This window comes from Periplaneta americana, chromosome 9, assembly GCF_040183065.1.
Source record: "Periplaneta americana isolate PAMFEO1 chromosome 9, P.americana_PAMFEO1_priV1, whole genome shotgun sequence".
NCBI classification, from domain to species: domain Eukaryota; kingdom Metazoa; phylum Arthropoda; class Insecta; order Blattodea; family Blattidae; genus Periplaneta; species Periplaneta americana.
Window position 1 is genome coordinate 74,421,143 of NC_091125.1, and position 10,964 is coordinate 74,432,106.

At 35.6% G+C, this 10,964-nt stretch overlaps 1 long non-coding RNA gene across 1 annotated transcript; it reads right to left on the reverse strand.

Moving 5' to 3' along the window:
- Positions 1 to 551: 551 nt before the first annotated feature.
- LOC138706108 (uncharacterized) lies at positions 552 to 10,948 on the reverse strand. The gene is made up of 2 exons (XR_011333902.1): positions 10,693 to 10,948; positions 552 to 2,365 (listed from the first exon to the last, which is right to left on the reverse strand). It is a non-coding gene; the product is annotated as an uncharacterized lncRNA (long non-coding RNA).
- Positions 10,949 to 10,964: the final 16 nt, after the last annotated feature.

The window sequence follows — 10,964 nt, forward strand, 5'->3', positions numbered from 1 at the left end:
CTTCACTAGTCAAGCAAGCCATTAATTTTTTCTTTGACAGTTTCAGTAATCAAGATGTGTCTGTGTCAGAGAATTCACATTCCATGCCATGAATATACTGCAGTGTGCGCCAGTCAGTAAGAGAGATTTAACAAATTCCGAAAATTTGGTACCTAGCACTTTAAAAAACCTCATTTTACATGTTCATATGTTGTTGGTCACTAGTGCTGAGTTCCCAGCAACAAAACCATTATACTGCTGTGACTCGGTCCCCAGAGCCTCCATTGTTAAAAGCAGGTTGTACCACAGGAAGATGAAGATGGGATTCCACTAGGAGAAACTACGAATTGCACTTCACTACTCCTTGCAACTCATGTACATACTCTGTAACTTTTCTTAGAATAAGGGATATATTTTCGAGGGTAGTCAATATAGCAATTACAATTTGGGTTATCTATTAAAGTCAATTTGAAACATCTACGAAAAAGGAAGCAATATGGAGAGTATGGATTTGGAATGAAAACACATCAGTTGAGGGGCTCAGGCTGGGTGAGGGAATAAATTATAATCAATACAGAAAAGAAGTGTTTATTTTCATTTATATATATTAGACTGGCCAAATTAAATTAAATATATGTATGTATAACATAATTATGTTTTAGTATAAATATCATTATGACTGATTCTCTCATACTGTTCAACTAAGAGATAAAACATCCTTTCTAAACCAGTATTTTTACAACATATATATTTGTCGAAGGAGTCCTTTGCATTCTTCAATAAAAGCAAGAGCACAGATACAACATTATTTATTGAAGCTCAGGAAAGTCCAACAGTTGACCTATATGTTTGAATATTCAAATTGTTTCTTCTTAATTCTTCACGGAACTGGCAGAGCTCTTCCTTAGATATTCCTTTCCAAGTGTCAAGTCCTACAAGAACAGATAAAGCAGGACAACTTGCCATTATAAGTCGTGCTGTGCGCAGACTCAGACATGTGGTGAATAGTATTTCTAGTTTCTCTAGATGCCTCATTTGATTCTTGGATAAAATCATGGACATAAATTCATCATTTATCTCTCTCAGCAATCCAATTGTGATTACTTTTACATTTATACAATCAATCAGGACTATTTTAAGATATTCCAGGCTACATTGCACATAGAATGTTAACTGCTGTAACTTCTGAAAGGATCCAGTGGAGGTTTTCTTCTGTCCTTCGAAACCAGTATTTTGAAAAGAACAACTTCGGAAATTGAGAATCCTCAAATCATCAGAATATTTACTTATTAGCATCAAGTCTACATTCTGAAATAACAGTAAATCAAGAACCTGTAGGTAACTGCCCCTCTCTTTAATTAATCCTTTCAAGTTGTCAGTTTCAAAATTTCCACCAGTCAGTTTCAGTTCTCTGAGATGCTTTAGCACCTTCAAAAGCGATAAATCACAATTCATTGTGCTTAAAGTTATTTGTGTCAGGTTAGGAAAATTATGAACGAAAAGTTTCAGCTGCTTGTCTCTAACTAAGCCACTTCCAATCTTCTTTAGAGAAGTACAAATGGATTTTGAAGACTGGCTTGATGTAGTGTTTTGAGATTCCTGATTCACTTGTTTAATCATCTTTAATAGTTTTATATATCCTTCTTCAGTCATGTTAGTGGCAGAAACCTGAAGCTGATCTAAGCATTTTAACTTTATCAAAGAATTAATACTTTTATCAGTAACACCATAGGAACCACTAACATCAAGACTTCTGAGCCCACTACAATGTTGTCCTATAACATATAAGACTGCATCTGTGCAATCGTGTTCCATATTGAATGATAAAAGATTCTGTAGCAAAGGCAAATCCCTAAGAAACAGTTCGTTTGTTGATTCCCAAGTGTCAAATGTTCTCACAGTCAAAGATTTTAATTGCACTAATTTAGAAAGATTCTCGCACATCACTTTCCTAATGAATTTTGGCTCCTGTGACAAATCCAGATTCATCAAGTGTGGACTGATGCTTGAAACAATCAACTGCCTCACATAGTCTCTGCATTTAGCGTCACCAGTTATTATGAATCCATCCCTGGTACATGTTGCTTTAGCTATGATCTCTGTGACAGCAACAAGGATGTGTTTTGTAATTTTTTCCAACAGGACGTGTGGTACACTTCCATACAAAAAATCTGACAGGACCTTCGTATCCAAAACAATGTGACTGTTTTCCTCTTTCTCTTCTTTCTGCCACTTGTTATACTGCACTTGGTTGGAACAAGCACATGCAATGAGTTCTGTTCCAAGAAATATGACATAACCACCTATGGCTTCAAAGGCCAAGTCCTCAAGACTTTGGGGCTTATTAAATTGTGGCATGATGTTCTTCACAAAACAACTTGTTGGGCTGAAACAAAATTAAAAATAACATCAGCATAAACGCAATGAATTCATTATGATTTTTATATTCCTACAATACTTTTCTTGGTGATAAAACATTTATCAAAGAAATCCATGAACTTGTGTGTCACTATACAAGTGAGGGGATGGAGGGGAAACAAGATACAAGCCACCAGCGTGACTCAATCGGTTAAGGCGCTTGCCTGCTGGTCTGAAGTTGCGCTCAGGCGCGGGTTCGATTCCCGCTTGGGCTGATTACGTGGTTGGGTTTTTTCCAAGGTTTTCCCTAACCATAAGGTGAATGTCAGGTAATCTATGGCAAATCCTCGGCCTCATCTCGCCAAATACCATCTCACTACCAACCTCATCGACGCTAAATAACCTAGTAGTTGATACAGCGTCGTTAAATAACTAAAAAAAAACAGGATAGACAGAAGAGTGAGAAAACTGATCTATATAACCTGTATTAATTTCGATGTTTATCTGCAAAGACTAACAAATTAACATGAGTTGAATCTAAAATCCATGTGAAGTGTATGTTTTTTTGTTATGTTCCCCCCTCCCCCCAACATTTAGGTCCGTTATTGCTCCAGATGCACCACATGCTTATTGTGCTACCTATGTTTTATAATTTAATACCGATTCATCAACCCTGTTACCTTGATCTTGATTAAGGTATACAGTCCAGATATAGAACTCGGTTCAAAATCTTTTGGTTCTAGAGAATCTTTCCCAAAGATAAGGTATCTTCTGCGAGCCAATGTGTTGCAGGAGCAAATAATGTGCTGAGCTGTTTCAGTCTCCCTCCTGCAGAATCTACAGTCTAGGTTACCTTAAAATATGGAAAATAAATTAAGATGTTTTTTCACAGGTGTATAACCCATGAGAAAAACTGTGACTGCTGCTCTCAGCTGAAATCTGTTACATTGTAGTAATATTTCAGCTCTTCTGTTACATGGTCTAACAATAAATTGTTTCCCATGGTTGATACCTGGTGTCTTAATCCAGGTCTATTTTATGTTAGTGTAAAAATGGCACTCATACAGTCCTCTCTGTAGATTGAAAACTCAAAAAAGTTTCATATCCATTGTTCAAGAATTAAAACAGAAAATCAATATCCCGAATTTAAAAGAAAACCTACAAATTAAACCCAACCCTTTAATTCTATTAAATATGGAATATAATCTAAATTTAACAGAAGAAATACTGAAATCAGAAGTAAACACTGAAATACTAAAACAATTGTCTTTAGAGACAATTAATATTAGATACCCTCCACAAAGCTGGCTTCATTTATACACCGACGGATCCTTGATCTCCAGAGAACAAGGTGCCGGTGCAGGTGTTATGTGCTGTCTCTTCTCACTTTATAGATCTCTTGGGTATGGAACAACAAGTTTTGATGGAGAAATCATTGCAATAAGTGAAAGTCTCAGGAATCTTCTATGCCACATAAGTAAATTTAAAAATGCAGTAATATTGTCAGACTCCAAAGCAGCTATTCTATCAATAGTCTCTAAACACACACCTTCATCTCAAACAGCAGAAATAACTAAAATGCTCTCTCAATTAATATCACTCAATAAAAGAATTGTATTCCAATGGATACCATCCCATTGTGGAATCCTGGGAAACGAGAATGCGGATGCTTTAGCAAAGAAGGGCAGCACTGCTACTTACAGACCTGTTATACTAAATCTACGTATTACTCTGTGAAAAGATTTATTAAATCTACATACTTAGACTTCAACAAACAAAATTTGATAACACAATCCCAAGGGAAAAAATGGAACTCTGCATCAAAATCCACAGTTAATTCCCGATTTACCACGAAAATCGTCTGTAGCTGCATTTAGATTGGCAACAGGCCATGATTGTTTGGCCAAACACCTGCATAGAATTGGAATATATCAGACCCTAACTGTCCATTGTGCAACTCAAACCAAGAAATGGATTCGGAACACCTCAAAATCTGTGCTTCAGTGGCTGGTCATGATAATATCTTTGAAAAATATTGGAGTGCAAGAGGTCAAATGACTTTATTGTCAAACGCCTGGCATTAGAAAACAACAACAACAACATTTTATGTTAGTGTTAAGAAACCGAAAAGCGAGCCTGGAACTGGTCAGCATTATGCAGAGAAACAGTTACCATACCCTGCGGCATTGGAATGTCTGGTCTAAAAAATCTATTATATAAACAACAGCAAAAAAAAAAAAGCGAAAGTAGAGGGACACAGAAAAACTGTTGCAATGGAAAATGTTACATTATAGATACTTCTTTGTTTAAATTAGTCTATTTAATTGATACAACAGCAATTATTGTCTGGTGATAGATGCCATTTTGACAAATTGAGTCTAAGAATTAGCCATGGGATTATCTGACATTCCCCATACAGTTTAGGAAAACCTCGGAATCAACCCCAGTCAGGTAATTAGCCTACGTGGGATTTGTACTCATGCCTAAGTGCAGCCGGAAAACAGGAGTCCTGCTTGCTAACCTTTCGACTATGCTGGCAGCATTACAAGGAGTAGAAACACCAGTTCATATGCAAATAATCTATCAAAATAATACAAAAATTAAATAGCCTAGGCCTATATAAATAGACAGACTTTATCAACTTTGGCCTACAGAATTTATTTTTTGTCGAAAAATACCTCATACCATTATGTGTGAGCCTCTAGTTCGCAAGACTCTCTTGGAAATAAAAAAAATCTCGACTGCTGAATTAAATCTTACAGTGCAAGCAAATCTATTGTTTGATACAATTTTTGAAAATAAATATGAAGCCATACTTTGTGATCGATATTACTTCATTATGGCAGATAAGTCCACAAATTTGATTAATTAAAGTTAGCTATATAGTATGTGCCATGTTAAAAACCCTCCCGTATAATAAACTACTATATCTTTATTACAACATCATCCGTGTTTGCTTAAGATCAGGAGTAAGACAGAGATGTGCAGCGATCTCGTTCTCACAGAGTTGCCACTTCTTTCTGTCTTATCTTATCCTTTGCAAAGTACATAAGACTGACGTGACAGGCATTCATAAGTGGCAACATCATATTACTTAGAAGACATAATAACCCCTCCTCCATAGTCAATTATATCCCTTTCTTATACTTCTTGAAGATGACATCAGAGATTGTGATGGTTTTGTTATCTTTAAGCACATCCTCTTTTTTAATATCTAGAGTTGTTGATTATTTAGCGAAGGCTTTTTAAACATGGTTAAACTATATCTTTTAGTAGTCTGTTATTTTGTCTTGCCCCCTACTCTCGAAGAGAATGAGAGATATTTACATATTGTGGAACCGAAAAGAATTGACACTGCTGAATCTATATTTCAAACTGTTGATCAGCTATTTTTATGACAATATAGCATAGTTAATTCTTCCCCCCCTCCATCACAATTTATGCTAAGACTTATCATAAAAATTACACACAACAAAATTCTTACCCTCTACCCAAACAAATTACACTGTGTCACTGGCCATTAAGGACGTAAATTAAATTTATAGGCTATACACATGACTAATTAGCAATCACTGTAACAAAGAACTACTTTAAACGTTACTATTTGCGAAAAAAATACACATAAGAGGTTGTGCTTGTATATTCCTGGTCTTTTAGGCCTAATCATTCGCAGTTCACTTACGCTCGTTGGAAGTAGAATAGGGGAAATGGATAGGTAACACCACAATGTCTAATGTATATTATGGACTTCAATTAAACTAATCTAACAAAGCATAACCTATCCTCTACCCTCATTCATGCTGTGGACAAAAACATTTCACAGAGGTAATAATGAATTCTGAACCATGATCATAAAGGGCTATTCACATATCTTCTTCTTCTTCTTCTTCTTCTTTTATATAGGTCGTAACCTATTTTTCTTCACGCTTTATCCTGGAGAGTCACTAGATGTTGATTGCAGACTATCTTTCCATCTTTATTGCGGCCTTCCTATACCTCTTCTTCCTAGGGGTTTCATGTCCCTGACTATTTTTGCTATTCTATCATCCCTCATTCTTGTAACATGATTATTCCATTCCTTTTTTTTTCCTTTCACAAATGTATTAATGTCTATTATTTCACACTGGTCTCGTACTTCCTTATTTCTCACCCTATCTCTCCTCGTCTTCCCTATTATCGATCTTAATGTATTCATTTCTATTATTGTATATAGCTGATTTATTTTTTTGTGGTGGCTCGTGTTTCAGCTCCATAGATCAATATCGGTCTTACCATTGTTTTATATATTTTAACTTTTCCTTCTATACTCAGATACTTATTTTTCCATGTTACATCCCTTAAGTAACCTGATACTCGAGCTCCTTTCATGACCTACTCTCTAGCCTCTTTATACGTTTGGCGATCACTTGATATATTAACTCCCAAGTATTGAAACTCCATTATTTGTTCAATAATTGTCCCTTCTATTTCCAGCTTACATCTTAATGGCTCCTTGGATATAACCATAGTTTTAGTTTTCTCTGTTGAAACTACCATATTGTATAATTTAGATGTCACCACAAATTATGTAATAATCTCTGTAAATCATCTTCGGATTCTGCTATAAGTATTATATCATCTGCGTAACATACTATATTTATCTGGTTATTACCCATTACATAAGCTTTCATTGCTTTAACGCTATCAATTAGTTTATCCATTATTAGGTTGAACATTGCTGGACTTAAGGAATCACCCTGCCGTATTCCTCCTTCACATTTTATTTCACCTGTGGTCTGGTTTCTTACTCTTACTTTAGTTTTGGCGTCCTTGTATATGGCTTCAATAGCTTCGATCAACTTATTAGGTACTAATTTGCTCCTTAATATTATAACATCTCGTAGTCTAACTCGATCAAATGCCTTCTTAAAATTCACAAAACACAGGTAGGCAGGTTTATTATATTCAGTCGCCTTTTCAATTATTTGACGAACTATAAATATAGCATCTGTTGTTGATCTATTCACTCGAAATCCTTGTTGTTCTTCATTGATTTCGAAGTATGGTTGTTTTTTCAATATTATTTTAGTTAATAACTTTAATACAGCACTCAAGAGGGTTATACCACGGTAATTATTAGGATCATTTCTCTTTCTCTTTTTGAAAATCGGTATCGTAATACTAGTTTTCCATTCTTGAGGTATTTCTCTAAGTTCTAGTATTTTATTAAATAATACTTTTATCTGTTCTCGTATTCTCTTCCCTCCAAACTTCAACATCTCGTTACTAATTTCATCTTGACCAGGGGCTTTTTTATTCTTTAATGTTTTCATTGCTTCATTTATGCCTTCTGCAGTAATTTCGTCCATATCATCCCCATTATCAATTATGTTCATATTTATTTGGATTTCTTGGGTTTGCTCCATATTCTCATTATACAATTGCTGAAAATAATTTTCCCAAGTATTTATACCAATATTACTTACTTGTACTTTTTCACTTATTTCTGCTTTCCTGTTCCTCAACATCTTCCATACTTTCTTTTGAGCACCATACATATCCTTCTCTATATCTCTAGTAAATTTTTCCCAATATTCTTCCTTCAAATCTTTTATTCTTTCATTTACTTTGTTCCTGACTGCAACATACCGCTGCCTATCTTCTGGTAATCTCGTTGTTTTATAATGTAGAAAGGCTTTTTTCTTCTCCTCAGCAATCTCTTTAACTTCTTCAGTAAACCATGGCATCTTATATTTTCTTTCATTCGACAGCTGTACCTTCCTTTTTCCAGCAGCCTCTTCCATTGCTCGTAGCACATTTGTTTTTAATTTATTCCATCCTTCTTCTATACATTCTTACCTTCAATGGGATTTGCATTTATTTTCTCATTTAATCTTCTCTGATACAGATCTTTTGTACTTTCATTTTCTAATGATTCCGCATTGAATTTCTCAATATTTAACTTTATCATATTTCTTCCCACTAACCGGTGTTTTAATCTTATTTTACTCAAAAGTAGTGCATGATCACTACCTACATTAGCCGAATTCAATGTTCGAACATCCAATACTTCTGATGGCATAAAATGTCTATTAGTTATTACATAATCAATCATTAAATGTTGTCCCTGAGAACCAATAAAGGTATACTTGTACTTAAAATCATGATCAAAGAAGGTGTTATTTATACGTAAATTATTCTGAGCACAAAATTCAGTTAATAGGTCTCCATTGTCATTACTGACCTGCTCATGAAATCTCTGCTTTATTCCTCCTAATGGATTATTTCCCACTCGTGCATTAAAATCTCCTGGTATTAAAACGTAGTGGTTTTCAGGACTTTTATCTATCACATTTTGTAGTTCTTCATAAAAAGATCTTCTTTCATATTTAGATTTAGCCATGTCTGGTGCATACACACTAATAATATGTATGCTTATTTCATTTAGCTTTATTTTTGTTCTCAATAATCCTTCCATGATATAATCTATCTCTTCAATATATTGCTGGCATTTCTTATGCAGGAGCATTCCTACTCCGGCTGTCGCTCTTTCGTCTTTACCTCGTCCACTATATATTAGAATGTAATCATTTATAATTTCAGTGCCTTTACCTTTCTTTTTTGTTTCTGATATGTTACATATATCTAATTTCTTCTCTACAATCTCAATCATTATTTCCTGACTTTTATTAGTCCAGGACTTGACATTCCACATTCCTAGTCTAATTATTCCTTGTTTCTTTATTCGTTTATTCCTTTTTCTTTGTCGAGTCGTCAACTTAGTATCTGCATTTCCGAGGCTTCGCGTGGTTCTCTGAGCAATGGTTGTTACACTTTCAGTGACTTGCTAAGCCTGTCTCAAGTGGGTGCAATTTTGGGGTTTTTCTTCCCCTAGATTTGTTGCCTTACTGAGCTTTGGGATCAAATCTACTTTGTGATCAAAGTGTCAGCATCTTCTAGCCTTTGTCATATCAGCAACTCCTGCAAGGCAGCAGGTGCACATTTCCCCGTGCAAGGGGCCCTTAACAGGTACTATTCTCCAGGCCAGAGAGACCTGTTGCTCGCGTGAGCAGGGTCGCAACTCCCTGAAGTAGAGCTAACGAAACGGTGTCTCTACCCGCTTATTCACATATATAAATGTGAAATGGTTTAGAAGTGGAGGATAGGACAAGTCCATGCCCCCTTCGTTCAATGGTATGAGCACACGAGGGAAAATCTTAATATCTTCTGCGTTTATGTTATTTTACGAGGTGTCGAGTGCACATTACTAGTGAGTGACAGTGTTAAAGTAGCATCAGTGGCAAGGGTGAGCGATAGAGGAACCGGTAACAGCAGCAGTTTTTCAGATTATGCCCCAAATCGTGCTGAACATAAGGATGATGGGCCTAATGTTCACTTGTACCGTTCTTATCGAAAAAATTTATTTCCTTCCTTTATTGTAGCCACAATGTCAGTGATAAGGTTTGTTAGGGTTTGATGAGGAGATAGATTAGTGACGAGTAGCCCCTCTCTCTGTGATAAGGTTCGGTAGGGTTGGGTTTGATGAGATGCAACAAGTAGTGCCACTGTCAGTAATACGGTTAGGTTAGGATTTGATAAGAAAGTGACGAGTAGCCTTACTGTCACTGACACGGTTAGGTATGTTCTCATGAGAATATAGATTAGTGATAAGTGCCTCGCGCAAAAATAACACAAGTCAACGAATTATCTCTCTGTTACCATTGTGTCACATCCAAATTTCGAAGTGAACGAAAGATGACAGGCAAATGTTGTCTTGAACAGGAACAGAATTCTTTTACATACCATAAATTTATGACAGACTTTACACCCAGCTTTACATCCTTCTTGGAAGAAGCCATAACAACTTAAAATATATCACTCTCGGCTGCGTTTGAAATCGCGAAACTGTCATTAATCGATTTACATGTAGGCCTAAATGCTAATATAAAACATGCACTGAAATGTACGGTAATTTGCTACGGGACGTCGTTGCATATAGACCACTTTTACACTAGACCTAAAATTTGTTTTTGCAAGAAATACTAAAACCCTAAACTGACCCAACCTAACCTTTTTCCTTAATCTGTGACAGGTTAGGTTAGTGTTTTAGTATAGCCTACGTTGTATACACTAAGGTTAGGTTTAGAGTAAAAGTGCAACGACGTCTCCTAGCAAATTACCAAATGTACGAATTACCGGTACGATATAACATAAACATGCACTGAAATGTATCGGTTACGAAAAGTAACTCCAGATTAAATAATTATTTATAATTACGCTACCGAAGGAATATTCATAACATAACCACCTATCGATCAAAATATGCATACCAATAGGCATGCCTGTCACTGGCATAGATATTGATACGAGACTTACCATTCAATTCACTCAATATTTGTCGTCAATATAATAAGCTTCTTACTTTGCACACCTCCCATATTGAAGGATTTAAATGTCATTTACGTAAAGAGCAACACCACAATGCTGCCAAGTCGATTCTTAAAAACCCGCTAAAATACAGTGCAAAAACCGCCAAAATGCTATATCGTCAATGTAAAATAAGATTATTTTACCGCTGTGACTGTTAAAAAACCTCTAAGTCCCTATATGAGTAACACAGATTTTATAAATTTTACCCAATGAAGTAA